The sequence below is a fragment of the Danio aesculapii genome, chromosome 23, assembly GCF_903798145.1.
Source record: "Danio aesculapii chromosome 23, fDanAes4.1, whole genome shotgun sequence".
Classification (NCBI taxonomy): Eukaryota; Metazoa; Chordata; class Actinopteri; order Cypriniformes; family Danionidae; genus Danio; species Danio aesculapii.
In genome coordinates, this window is record NC_079457.1 from 33,103,818 (window position 1) to 33,116,751 (window position 12,934).

The window sequence follows — 12,934 nt, forward strand, 5'->3', positions numbered from 1 at the left end:
AAAAGATGAAAAATACCGTGATATTAATTTTAGGTCATATCGCCCACCCCTAACTGGTAGCCTAGTTCAGTTCAGAAGTTGTTGTGCATAGAAACATTCATTTTCATAAGGCCCCATATTTAATGCGGTTTCGTTTTTAAACGCATAGGTTTTGTTACGCCATCCGTCCTATAGGAGTTTTGGATTTTTGTGTATTGAAGGATAGCATTTTTTATTGTTAGGCTTTGTTAACATTTACTAATAAATACAGACATAAAGGGGTTTCTTTTTCTGAGGAGTTAAATGCCATATGTGCATAAGAGAAGAGTTGATGGGCTGCTCTCAGCAACCTGCCTGTTATCGAACATGGGTGTATGTAAAATGCAGAGAGCTCTGAAATGTATGAACTGTGTGTTCGTGCTCTGAAACATTTGCCTAGTTGACGGTTAAGGCCAATTGTCAAGAGAAGATACCAGAAAGATGAACATTTGGTTGCTGAATGGTCCAACTGCCAAGATGACATCATATGTAAAGTTGAGATTAGATAGTGTGTGAAAGACATTATAAAACATGAAGGAGAGCCCAAAGGAGACCAGAGCTGAATTGAAATTACATCTCTCCTGCGCAGAACTGGTACTCTCTAACTTCTTGCATTCAAAATAAAACTTCTTAATTTTAACTCAGGTCTCCGTCAATTTTTGAACATGCAATGGACCATTTGAGTCCTACAATTGGTGACCCGACGACGTGATTGACTGGAGACTGTCAAATAGATGAACGTTTATTTCTGATGCCAAATCCAGAGGCGCCTCTCTAAAGAAAGGTAAGCAGAAACCTTTTTCTAAAATTCTGCTATTGAATATTCTAAATAAGTGGTTTTTGGCATCGGTAAATACGTTGTTCATTTCTTTGATACATTTTAATTGAATGCAGGACGTTACAGACTGCATAAATTAAAACTTAACTGAAATAGTGTTGAATAAAAGAGAAGAGAAGATTGAATTGTGATAAGTTGTGATAGAGAAAGTTAGGGTGAATCATTAGGATTTACGGTGAAGTCCTGTTCCCTAAATAGGCAGTTAGGGTAAATCACTAGGATTTAAAGAGAAGTCCTGTTCCCTAAATAGGCAAATAAATTGGAAATTGTTTGTCTTGACGAAGTCACTCATATTTCCAATTATCAGGGTAAATACATCGGTATTTAAAGTCCTTTCCCTGAGAAGGCAAAACCCCTGAAGATCCCTCTTATTCTGACGAGAATTTAACATTTTCAGGTAAATTATCAGGGTAAATACATCGGTATTTAACAGGGTAAAAGTACATCGGTACTTAAGAATACATCGGTATTTAGAAGTCCTTTTTCCCTGAGAGAGGCAGACCCTTGAAGATCCCTCTTATCCTGACGAGGATCTGACATCTTCAAGTAAATTTCTCAAGGATAGCAGGTTTAGTGAATTGAGAAATAGTGAGTGTAGGGATAGGGATAAAAAAATTAAATAAAATAAAAAATAAATAAATAAAAAGGGATTAAAAAATAAATAAATAAAAAAATGGAAGGAGAATTTGATAGAGAGTGCGAGGAATATGATTGTCCTCTTTTAAGACAACAATGGGATAAAATGGTAGATATCTTATTGGCACAAACTGATCAAAAAAGATAGGAAAAATGGATAAAAGAACTAGGAGAATGTACGCGCGAAATTATTGAACATTATGGTACTGATTGTATGGACAAAAGGGGTCTCTGTTTCAGAAAGTGGGAATAAAGGAGAAAAGAGCACAGGAAGCTGTTTTAAGACACAGAAAAGAGAAAGTTAGCTAAAAGAAAGAAAAAGAGGGAAATAGTGATTTGGACGAACATGGGAAGGGACAAAGTGAAGTAGATGAAGAGAGCGACAGAGGAAGTGGGACAGATGAGGAAGAGACAGAAGGACAGTGTAAAGAAGATGAAAGACAACAAAGTGTATCAGAGCGAACATTGGGATGGTACAAAAGGAGCATCATACATAAATAGATGCTGTCAAAAACTGAGAAGAAGCATGTGATGAAAACCCAATGTCTAACCCTGTTACTAATAGAATTTTCAGGGCAGCACTGTTACAAGGAGCTGCAGCTGGTGTGACCCAGGCCATGGAACAGTCTCATGAGGTACCAGGCAGTGATGATGGAAAAGGTATGTAGACAAAGCAGTAGAGAGAGTGGACAGAGAGGGAAGTGAGTTGTTAAAGGAAAAAAAAAGAGAATTTTGAAACTTTAGCTTGAGGAAAGGAAGTTAGCTAAAAACAGACGCCTCAGCAACAGATTGGCAGTTGCTAGACAGGGCATGATGGCCTCCCCACTTCCTGAAGCAGACAACCCAATCACACTGTTTACGTAGGTGATGGAACATTAAAGGCAGGCTTTGCTGTGGTTAAATTACATAATGATCAATTAGTCACCATAAAATCTGAACCCCTAATTGGCAAACAATCTGCACAAAAAGCAGAACTATTGGCCCTAATCAATGCATTGAGACATTCAAAAGGACAGGCTGTCAACATCTACTCTGATTCTGCATATGCAGTGTCCACAGCCCACGTGGAGCTGCCTGTGTGGATCAGATGTGGATTAACAACTTCTTCTGGCCGGCCTATTACTCATGAGAAAGAAGCAAGAGAGCTCTCTGAAGCCATAATGTTGCCAAACAAAGTGGCTATTATCAAGTGCACTGGTCATTCTCAAGGAACTGACCTAATATCAAAAGGGAATGAAGCAGCAGACTTGGCAGCAAAATGTGCCTCAGACTACCTACAGGGTCAGTTCGTGGTCACATCTGAGCCAGACGTGACATCCCTCCTACCAGAATTCTCAAGAGAATTCTTATCTGAGCAGCAAGACATGGCTGCTCCTGAAGAAAAGTCTGTGTGGAAAAACAGAGGGGCAATCAGACACGAGGATGGGCTTTGGACAGCACCTGATGGTAGAGCTTTGCTCCCAGCGTCACAAGTCCCAAGCGTGTTGAAAGAAGCCCACACACATGCACACTGTAGTGATAAGCAAATGTCACGAGCATTGCAATCATGGTGGCATCCTTTTATGCCACACCTAATTTCTGGGTAAATAAGGACATGTGACATCTGTCAGATGCACAATGTCAAACCAACTATGAAACCATCTCAGTGATCGTTCCCATTGGCAAATGGGCCTGGGGATGAAGTTATAATTGATTTCACTGACATGATTGAAAAGGTAAATGGTAAACGATACTTGCTTGTTATGATTGATAATATATACCATATACCGGATGGCCAGAGGCCTTCCCGGTGGGCAAGGAAGACAGCACTGCTGTCATTAAATGTCTGATAAACCATTACATCCCACGTCATGGTTTTTCGAGCCGGGTCAGATCTGACAACGGCTCACACTTTAAAAATGAACATCTGGCTGATGTGGAAAAGGCATTGGGTTTAGTACACCATTTCGGGGCAGTCTATCACCCACAGTCACAAGGTAAGGTTGAGCGGTTGAATCTAACATTAAAAAACAAATTGGCTAAAATCTGTGCACAGACTAAATTGACATGGTTGGCTGCTCTTCCACTGGCTCTGATGTCAGTAAGGAGCTCTGTGAGTAGGGCAACAGGATACACACCCTTTGAACTGTTGACTGGTCGCCAATTTCCTGGCCCACTGACCCCACTACAATTGGAACCAGTACAACCGTTATGACACAAAATTTACTATGACAAATTGACTGCTCTAATTGAATCTTTTGACAAAATGTTACCAACTGACATTAGGGGACACGAATATCCAGCACCCCTACCTGACCGAACTTGGGACTGGGTGAGATTGAGAATCTACAGGCGTAAATGGAAAGAGCCTCGCTGGTCTGCTCCAATTAAGTGCTGTCCGGCGGACCCACCGTCCAGATCATTGGACGACACCAGAGTGGACCTTGCTTCGCAGGTCCAAGAGAGGGAGGATACCACAGGAGATGCAGGAGGGAGTGAGGGTACCACAAAAGGAGGTGACACACAAACACATGCTCACGGGAAAAATTTTCATCCCTCACAAAGTAACCTACAAACTTTGCAGGTGGTCCACAAAACTGGGGATTTATTCACAGCCCCTAAAGGAGAAGCTGTAGCCCATTGTGTCAGTGCAGACTGTGCATTTGGAGTGGGCATAGCGAAAAAATTCAGAGAAAGATATGGGGTTGACAAAGTAAAGGCCCAGAGGAAAACGAAAGGTGACTGTGCTATGACACACGAGGCAGACAGAATAGTTTTCCACATGATCACAAAAACACTTGCCAGAGACCTACCCACATATGAGGTCTTTGAGAGCAGTCTAATCTGCAGGAGAACGTAATGTGACAAATTACACATCACCAGATTGTCAATAACCCGGCTGGGGAGTGGTTTGGACAAGTTGGAATTCTATAGAGTTCTCCACATTATTGAAAAGACATTTAAAGGCCAGAATATAACTATTTCCGTTTATACGTTAGAATAAGTTTACTGTGCTTGCTATTTTTATTGTAGTTTTGATATTGATTATATATAACTTGCTGTTAACACAATAACGCTGTGAAAAATAAGATAAAGGGAGGATCAGAATTGAGTAATAAGAAAAACCAGCATCAATAAAACATGAGGGTCAAGTTGTGGGAAAACTGGAAGCTACTGGGGGCAATAGGGATAGTAGCACTGATAATAGTGGGGACAATTCTGGGAATAGAAAAAGGTCAGAACAGGAATGAAACCTTAGCTGTAAAACCAACCAGATTAAAAAGATCCCTAGGGGAAGAAAACAGGTGTTCCAAGTATTATGGAGGGCTGTCCATAGAATATGTAAAGGGAGAGACAACATCTTACACATTTGATCTATGTCAGGTAATTGACTGTGGGGGGCACAATAGTTCGTGGCGAGGATATGATGTATATGTTTGTTTTGATCAGACTATGAATGCATGGTGTAACACGAAGGGTAAGGCAGATAAAGTAGTGGGATACACAGGGAAATGGACGCCAAACCCAACATGGTTAGGGAATTTTAGAAAACTGAAAATACAAAGGATTTATAGTCCTACCCAGAACTCTATTACTATGTCCATAGGGGAGTGGACAGGATACCCCCTAGATGAGACCCTTTATGCTGGGAAAAACAATCCGCCTAAGTTTCTCCATATACTATTAGGAGTTGAGATATCAGGAACTGACCCCCTGGGAATCATAGAAGTTGAGTTTTTAGACAGGGTCAATGTAATAGATAGAAAGAAGACAACGACTATAGGACCCCCAATCAGAGATCATAGTAGAGAAATTAAAGGTCGAAGGGTTGTAATACAAATGGATTATACCAAATTAACCCCTGATGATATACTAGAGAAAGCCACAGGATACGGGGAGGACTATATTATTACTGTGGAGGAAAAAGATTGTTTGTAAGAATAAAAGGGAAAACTACGGAAGGTATATGTGCGATGGTTATGTTGGCAACACCAGTAACACTGATTGACAAGAGACATAAGGGAAGGAGTGGAAGTACAGCTAGAAGAAAAAGGGACGCAACGTTCGACTTAACCACAAATTCCCCAACCTATATAGATTCAATAGGGGTCCTGAGAGGAGTCCCTGATGAATACAAACTAGTAGACCAAATTGCTGCTAGGTTCGAGAATATCCCAATAATTTCAGCACTATTCCGTCACCCCAAGTAAAAATGTGGATAGAATAAATTATGTACATTACAATGTGATGAGATTGGCAAATTTAACAAGAGACGCCATAGAAGGATTATCAGAACAATTGGCCCCAACCTCATTAATGGCAATACAAAATAGAATAGCACTAGACATGCTATTGGCGAAAAAGGGGTGCCATGTTCCAAGATTTTTGCTGCACTTTTATTACCAATAATACGGCCCCAGACGGATCAGTAACGAGGGCTTTAGAAGGATTAAAAACCCTTTCTAAAACAATGGCAGAACACTCTGGTGTAAATAACCCATTTGATGATTGGCTGACCGGTGTGTTTGGAAAATATAAAACTGTTTACATCAATTTTGATCTCTATAGCTACATTTGTGGCCATAATAGTGACCTGTGGATGCTGTTGCATCCCGTGTATCAGAACATTGTGTAACAGGGTGATAATAGCAGCAATTGAAAAGAAAGATGGAGCTCCACCCCCTTACACAATGCCTCTGCTGATATCTCCTGGAAATAATGATGAGGAGGAAGAGGAGGAGGAATATGACTTATAAATGTTGTTTTTTCCCAGTAACTGTGCTTCTTTGCAGATGCTGATTCATCACAAGTTATGTGTTTTTTAGATATTGATGTTTGAGAAATTTGCTGTTTGAAAATGTGTTAAGATTTAAATTTTGATTATTGAAATGTTTGTAGTCTAGATAATTTCAGTGTGATTGACTCAGCTGACATGTTGTGGTTGCCCAAACGTCAATTAGGGGACCGACTGGGTGACTTTCCCCACAGGGGTTTTCGGCCCAGTCCAGCCTGAGCACACTGGTTTATAGGGAATTTATAGGTACCATCATTGTTTGACTGTTATGATTGTGTTTATTGCTTTTATTTTCTTAATGGTCTGATATGATGTGTCAGGTGAACATGTGGTGGCTGCCCATAAGCCAACTAGGGGGCCGCTTGGGTGTCTTTCCTCATCGAGGTTTTCGACCCAAGCTCATCTGGACATATTGGACCAAGAATTCTGAGATTTTTTAAGTGTTTATTAAAGTGGTGTGGCCTCTTTTCAGAGGCCAAGAGAGGGATTGAAGCATAGCATTTTTTATTGTTAGGCTTTGTTAACATTTACTAATAAATACAGACATAAAGGGGTTTCTTTTTCTGAGGAGTTAAATGCCATATGTGCATAAGAGAAGAGTTGATGGGCTGCTCTCAGCAACCTGCCTGTTATCGAACATGGGTGTATGTAAAATGCTGAGAGCTCTGAAATGTATGAACTGTGTGTTCGTGCTCTGAAACATTTGCCTAGTCGACGGTTAAGGCCAATTGTCAAGAGAAGATACCAGAAAGATGAACATTTGGTTGCTGAATGGTCCAACTGCCAAGATGACATCATATGTAAAGTTGAGATTAGATAATAAAACATGAAGGAGAGCCCAAAGGAGACCAGAGCTGAATTGAAATTACATCTCTCCTGCGCAGAACTGGTACTCTCTAACTTCTTGCATTCAAAATAAAACTTCTTAATTTTAACTCAGGTCTCCGTCAATTTTTGAACATGCAATGGACCATTTGAGTCCTACAGTATTCATGTTTGTGAAAAACACTTAATAGTGGAGACCCCTTCCCCCTTCTCATAACCAAAAGCTTGTCTGTCAGGTGTTAATGGGCATCAGTGAGGCCGAAATCATGTCGCGTTTTCACTGTCGGGCTAGCTTGCAGCATGTCACGCAAACCCTGCCCCCAGAACTTCCCCGGAATTAGATGTTGCATATTACTCTGTGATCTTAAGGAAAGTGTTAAGTAGACTATTTAAGTGTCTTTAATATGGTGTATAGATTATTATGCGTTATTGAAACATCAAGGGGGACGCAGCAAAGTCACTTATAAATTAAAATTGTATTATTTTAAGCAATTTTATTATTTTATGCAACAGCCTTACATTTAAAACGGAAACTTAACGGCGATTATAATCAAAACGAACTCAGCCTGTAAGGCTAGATGTTTTCTTTCCCTTATTTATTAATTTATTTGTTCATGTGTTTGGCGCATGTAACTCGTGTGCCATCGGAAAACTAGTGCAATGACGGCAAGCCATCTTTCCCAGACTCGGGGCAAAGTCCTGCCTCTCCTTTCACTCCGTCCCGAAGCCCCAGCTGGCCCTCCTGGCATCCTCTGCGTAAAACATATGCTGGATAAGTTGACGGTTCATTCCGCTGTGGCAATTACAGACTAATAAAGGGACTAAGCCAAAAAGAAAATGAATGACGAATAAATGAATGAATAAATAAATAATAATAATAAAATAAAAATAAGGTAATAATCTTTACACACAGATGCCGCGTAAGTGGCCTTTTTTAATTTAGAGATGGTACATTTGAATTGCCTCTGCCACTTCTTCCCCCACCTCAAACCTGAAAGTTGAAGAGAGAACTATATTCTTTGAATAAAACTATTGAGCTATAAAGGGAAAAAACGCAGAAGAAATTTGCCGTTATATTAATTTTAGCACAGCTGCCAGTCATTTTCAAATTAGTTTTTCAGTTAGGGATTAATATTAAAGTAGCCTAGTGAAAATGTCTATACTATAATATTATAATTTGTTATATCCATTATTATTATTATTATTATTATACAATTGACAAAACGCAGAACCCTTAAAAAAAATTGCTTTCATTTTGACATAGCTAAAGCACACGTTTAAAGTTATGTAAAAAAAACATCCCATTCTACAGCAGCAGTCAAGTTAGGACACTTAAAAATGCCTTTTGCGTTTGAAGATGATCGACCTGCAAAGTTATGTTTACAGTGTTATAAAAGAAAAAGGTAGGCTATTTAGTGCGTGTGGATTTACCGTAGACAGGCTTTCTGTTTGGCTAATGCCTAAAAATGTAACTAAGTAACACATTAATTTTAGCAACTATTTTTAAATGGCATTTAAAATTTTAATTCATTTTTTTTATTTAATTTAACATTTAAATATAATTTAATTTAAAACATTTTTTCCTCGCTGATTTTGGTTGGGTAATAAAGCGTGATGACTCAGATATGATCTAGTTTAGCTTGCATGTGTGGGCATATTTTGACGTCTTTACCTAAAACTTTAAACATTTATAATATTTAAAATAAAACGGAAAGAAATAAGGAGACTAACATAATTTAAACCACTTATTTGGTGCTTAAACCACCTTCAGAAAGTTTTGCCAGCTGTGGTAGAGCGCAACGGAGGCTCCACTGGAATGTAGCAGATGTGTTAAAACTTGGTGTTATTTATTAATATGTTATTAATGTGTTTTTGTGTTCCTCGTCTTGTACGTCGCCGTGTTATTGTGCGTCAACGTCACGTTTATCTGTCCTTAAGTGCGCATATAGTCGAACATTTCTGCTCGACATCGGTAGAAACAAACTTCACAAGTTAAACTCCGCGGACACTGATGAGCTGCAAGATCTCGGCTTGCTCCGGATGCCTACCCATCCTCCGACCCCCACCTCACCACCTCGCCCACAATGGAGGCGCTTCAAGCGGCGCGAGAGGAAGCAGAAGAGGGGTAAGCGCGGGGGTATGCGAACAAGGTTAGCGGCTAACCCCCACAAACCCGCTATCCCCTCCATCGTTCTAGCGAACGTACGCTCGCTAGACAACAAACTGGACTACATCCGTCTACTTCGTTCATCAGGACTGTAAAGGACTGTTGTGCTTTTGTGTTTACGGAAACTGCACATTAGTGAGCAGCAGACAGCCCATCCCGATGCTTTTCTCATCCTGGCAGGGGACTTTAACCATGCAGACCTAAAGAGTGTGTTTCCAAAAATACAACAAGACTTTCCAACACGGGGCAATAACACAATGGACTTTGTTTACACCACACAGAGAGGAGCTTACAAAGCCTTCCCCCTCCCCCACCTTGGTGGACCACTTAACTGTCATGCTAATGCCTGCTTACAGACCGATCGTTAAAGTCACCAAACCGGTTTGCAAGGAGATACAAGTGTGGCCAGAAGGTTCTTCAGAGGCTTTACAAGACTGCTTCAATACCACAGACTGGGATATGTTCAAACAGGCTGCCACTCAAAAGAGCAAGAGCACCAGCCCCAATCATGTACACCTTCTACAGAGGCACTATTGAGAGCATCCTGACCAGCTGCATCACTGTGTGGTTTGGAACCTGCATTGCATCCTGCAGGAAAACACTTCAACGCATAGTGAGAACAGCTGAGAAGATCGTTGGTGTCTCTCTCCCCTCCCTTCAGGACATTTACAGCACACGTCTTACCCGTAAAGCCCTCTGCATAACAGCAGATGCCACCCACCCAATGCACAACTTCTTCAGTCTGCTGCCATCACACACACACACACACACACACACACGCACACACATACACACACACACACACACACACACACACACACACATATTAATTTATATATATTTGGTTGACAATAAATAAATAAAAGAAAGAATTAATTAATGAATCCTACAGTCTGCTTGTGCCTCTATGTTTGTTAGTTACTGGAGACATCCAGTAAGACAGTCAAATATTCAGTCCAAATGCACTGGAGAGACCTGAAACATGTTAATTTTTCCTTATTGGCTATATGACATTTAGATGTTGCATATTATTCTGTGGTCTTAAGGAAAGTGTTAAGTATTTCAGCACATAAGAGCAAATATAGCTTATAGCCCATTTCCTTGCGCTCGGCAGCTTTTCACTAATAAAGCTCTTCATGTAAATTTCAATTTTAAATTTTAGCACGTCATATAAAAACATCGCCCTTGCGCCCTCATTTATGATATCCTGCCGCCGGGCCTGCTAAAGCGAAACTTTATTGTTTGAGAAGAAACAAAAACGGAAACTGTGCATGAAAACCTGGCTGGGAAGACGGCGATAACATGAATTTTCTGTTCTTCAACGAGAAAAAAAAAAATCGCAGACACGACACAATGACAGCGTTAATTATACAACGCAGTGTTTACGATCATATTAACAACTAACATTAATATCAATAACTCCTCTGGCTTTAGACTTTACCTTTTAGAGCTTGTTCTTGTCGGCGCAATATAAGTTTATTGCATGTATAGCTACGAATCAGATTATGAAGAATGATTAGGAGCATGATTTTCCTTTATTTCATCCTTTCCGTAAGGTGTTTTATTTATTTATTTATAATTTTTTTAAATAATGATGACAATATTCACTGTCTAAGCATTCCTCGGTATACTACCAACAAATTACGCCCCTGTACCCAAGTAGCCTACCTAAGTTAATTTACATTTCATGTAAAAAATAAGAAATCAAAAAAGACCAAGGTATTATGCTAAATATCCGTACAAACGAACATGTTTGTTGCTTAACTTTCGTTGATAAAACAACACAATACAGCCTATTATAATGTAGGCTAGTTAAATAGAAATAACTTTAACTGCTTGAAACAGTAAACGTTACATTTTAGAAACTTCACAAATACTTATCAATAATAATATAAGTAGTAACGAAGAACAAAAATATTAGCCTAGGCTTGTAACAACATAAGTCAGATGTTGAAAAAAAACTGCGTCTCTCCGCCTTTTGTTTTCTATTCATATTTTAAATTCTTTGCCAGAAAAACTAACATGTTGACTTTGTTCGGTTTAAGCAGAGACTTATTTGAGATTACAATGTTTCCAGCAGCACTGAAACGGTGTGCCTGTAGCGCATGAAGATACTTTTTCGCAACCGTGGCAAAGAGGGTATCTTGCTCCGCCGCCTGCATTTCTCGGAAACCAGCTCTACATCGCGGAGCGGCGCGTTCTCAACTACCAAATATGCTGCTCCATTTCTCATCAACGTCTACTATTTATCAGTTTCTCTTTTGTATTTGGCCATTTTTGAAAAGGCCTCTCTGCCATACCTGGCTGACTAGCTGGGTATTTGCGTTCAGTAGATGACACCGGAGCTGGCTCCGCATTTCATGGGCTGGGTGACATGACCGCAGCTCTGGAGGTTCGACGTGTTTGTCCATTTAACACTTATTTTTCTAAACAAGCCCAACAAATAGCTTCATCCTAATTATTGATTCGCCTTTCTCGTTCGTCACGAATATAATAAGTAATATAAGTTTTCCAGCGAGGTTCATGGCTGAACTTGAACTTGCTGTATCACGTCTAAGTTAACGTTATATTCACAAATGTATAGGCTACTTGGCAACAAAACAGAAAACGTGTGTTCTAGAGTGATTGTCATCACGGTGACCGTCACAGCCCTTACATATGACATTGCATACATGTTTTATGAGCTATAAAATAAAAGCCTCAGTTTGGTGCGGAGTTATCATTATACCAAAATCAAGAAAATCTTTATTTGTTTGATTCGTAGATTGTAGGCTATTTTAAAAGCTGATATTATATAAGAACTATTAATAACTGTAATTTTCAAAAAAATAAAATAAATAAAATAAAAAAGGGGTTTGTTGGTTGTAGCCCACCCTAAATCATCAACAGCCTGCTTTTTTAAGTTTATAAAGCGGCTCCAGACAGCACAGAGGTGATCTGCATTAGCGCTGGTTAATGTCAACTCTGTGTGAAACTGTGACCAGAAATATCCTTCTTTCAATTTGCTTCTTTGGCAAAATGCGTCTGTAGAAACGTGTGTTTGCATGTGTTACCATCCAAAGAGTTAACAAATATTTGTTGTACATTTAGTGGCCGATCACAAAGCGCACGCCTTTACGTTCCAAAAATGCGCGGCGCACCGCGCTGCCTTTTATGGTAGACAAAAAAAAGAAGCCCTGCACTCTTTTGTATGTCACTAGAAAACGACTGAATCAGCTGGTGTGCGCGAGTCGAGTTGCTGTCGATGTTATAATTGTAATTTTAATAATATTGTGATATTCAAGATCTATAGATACAACTCTGGATAACTTGAAACAGCGACCACAAGTACTCTCCTCCATCTTTAAAAGTTTGCTATACTCACATTGACAACCCAAACCCCGCTGTCACCTCAACAGAAACCCTGCAGTGCTTTCATTTGACTGAACAATGAAACAGAAGTAACACGCTTTTCCGCTCAAACACACAGCACACAACGGCAAAACTTGAAGCGCGCTGACCGAACATAAGATCATGTTTATTACTAAGAAAACTAACTCAAAATTATATTTTAATTGAACACATCTGATCACATAAGGTACGCACAGAAAAGTCTGTTTAGTGTTGTGGAAAGGCAAAGCTGAATATCTGTGGTTAAACTGCCACCCAGCGGTCAAAAGCTGTTGGCGCACCAAGT

The 12,934-nt window shown here is 39.7% G+C and overlaps 1 pseudogene; it reads left to right on the forward strand.

Annotated features, from left to right (window-relative positions):
* The first annotated feature begins 1,862 nt into the window (after nucleotides 1-1,862).
* LOC130217553 (uncharacterized) lies at nucleotides 1,863-6,552 on the forward strand (annotated as a pseudogene).
* Nucleotides 6,553-12,934: the final 6,382 nt, after the last annotated feature.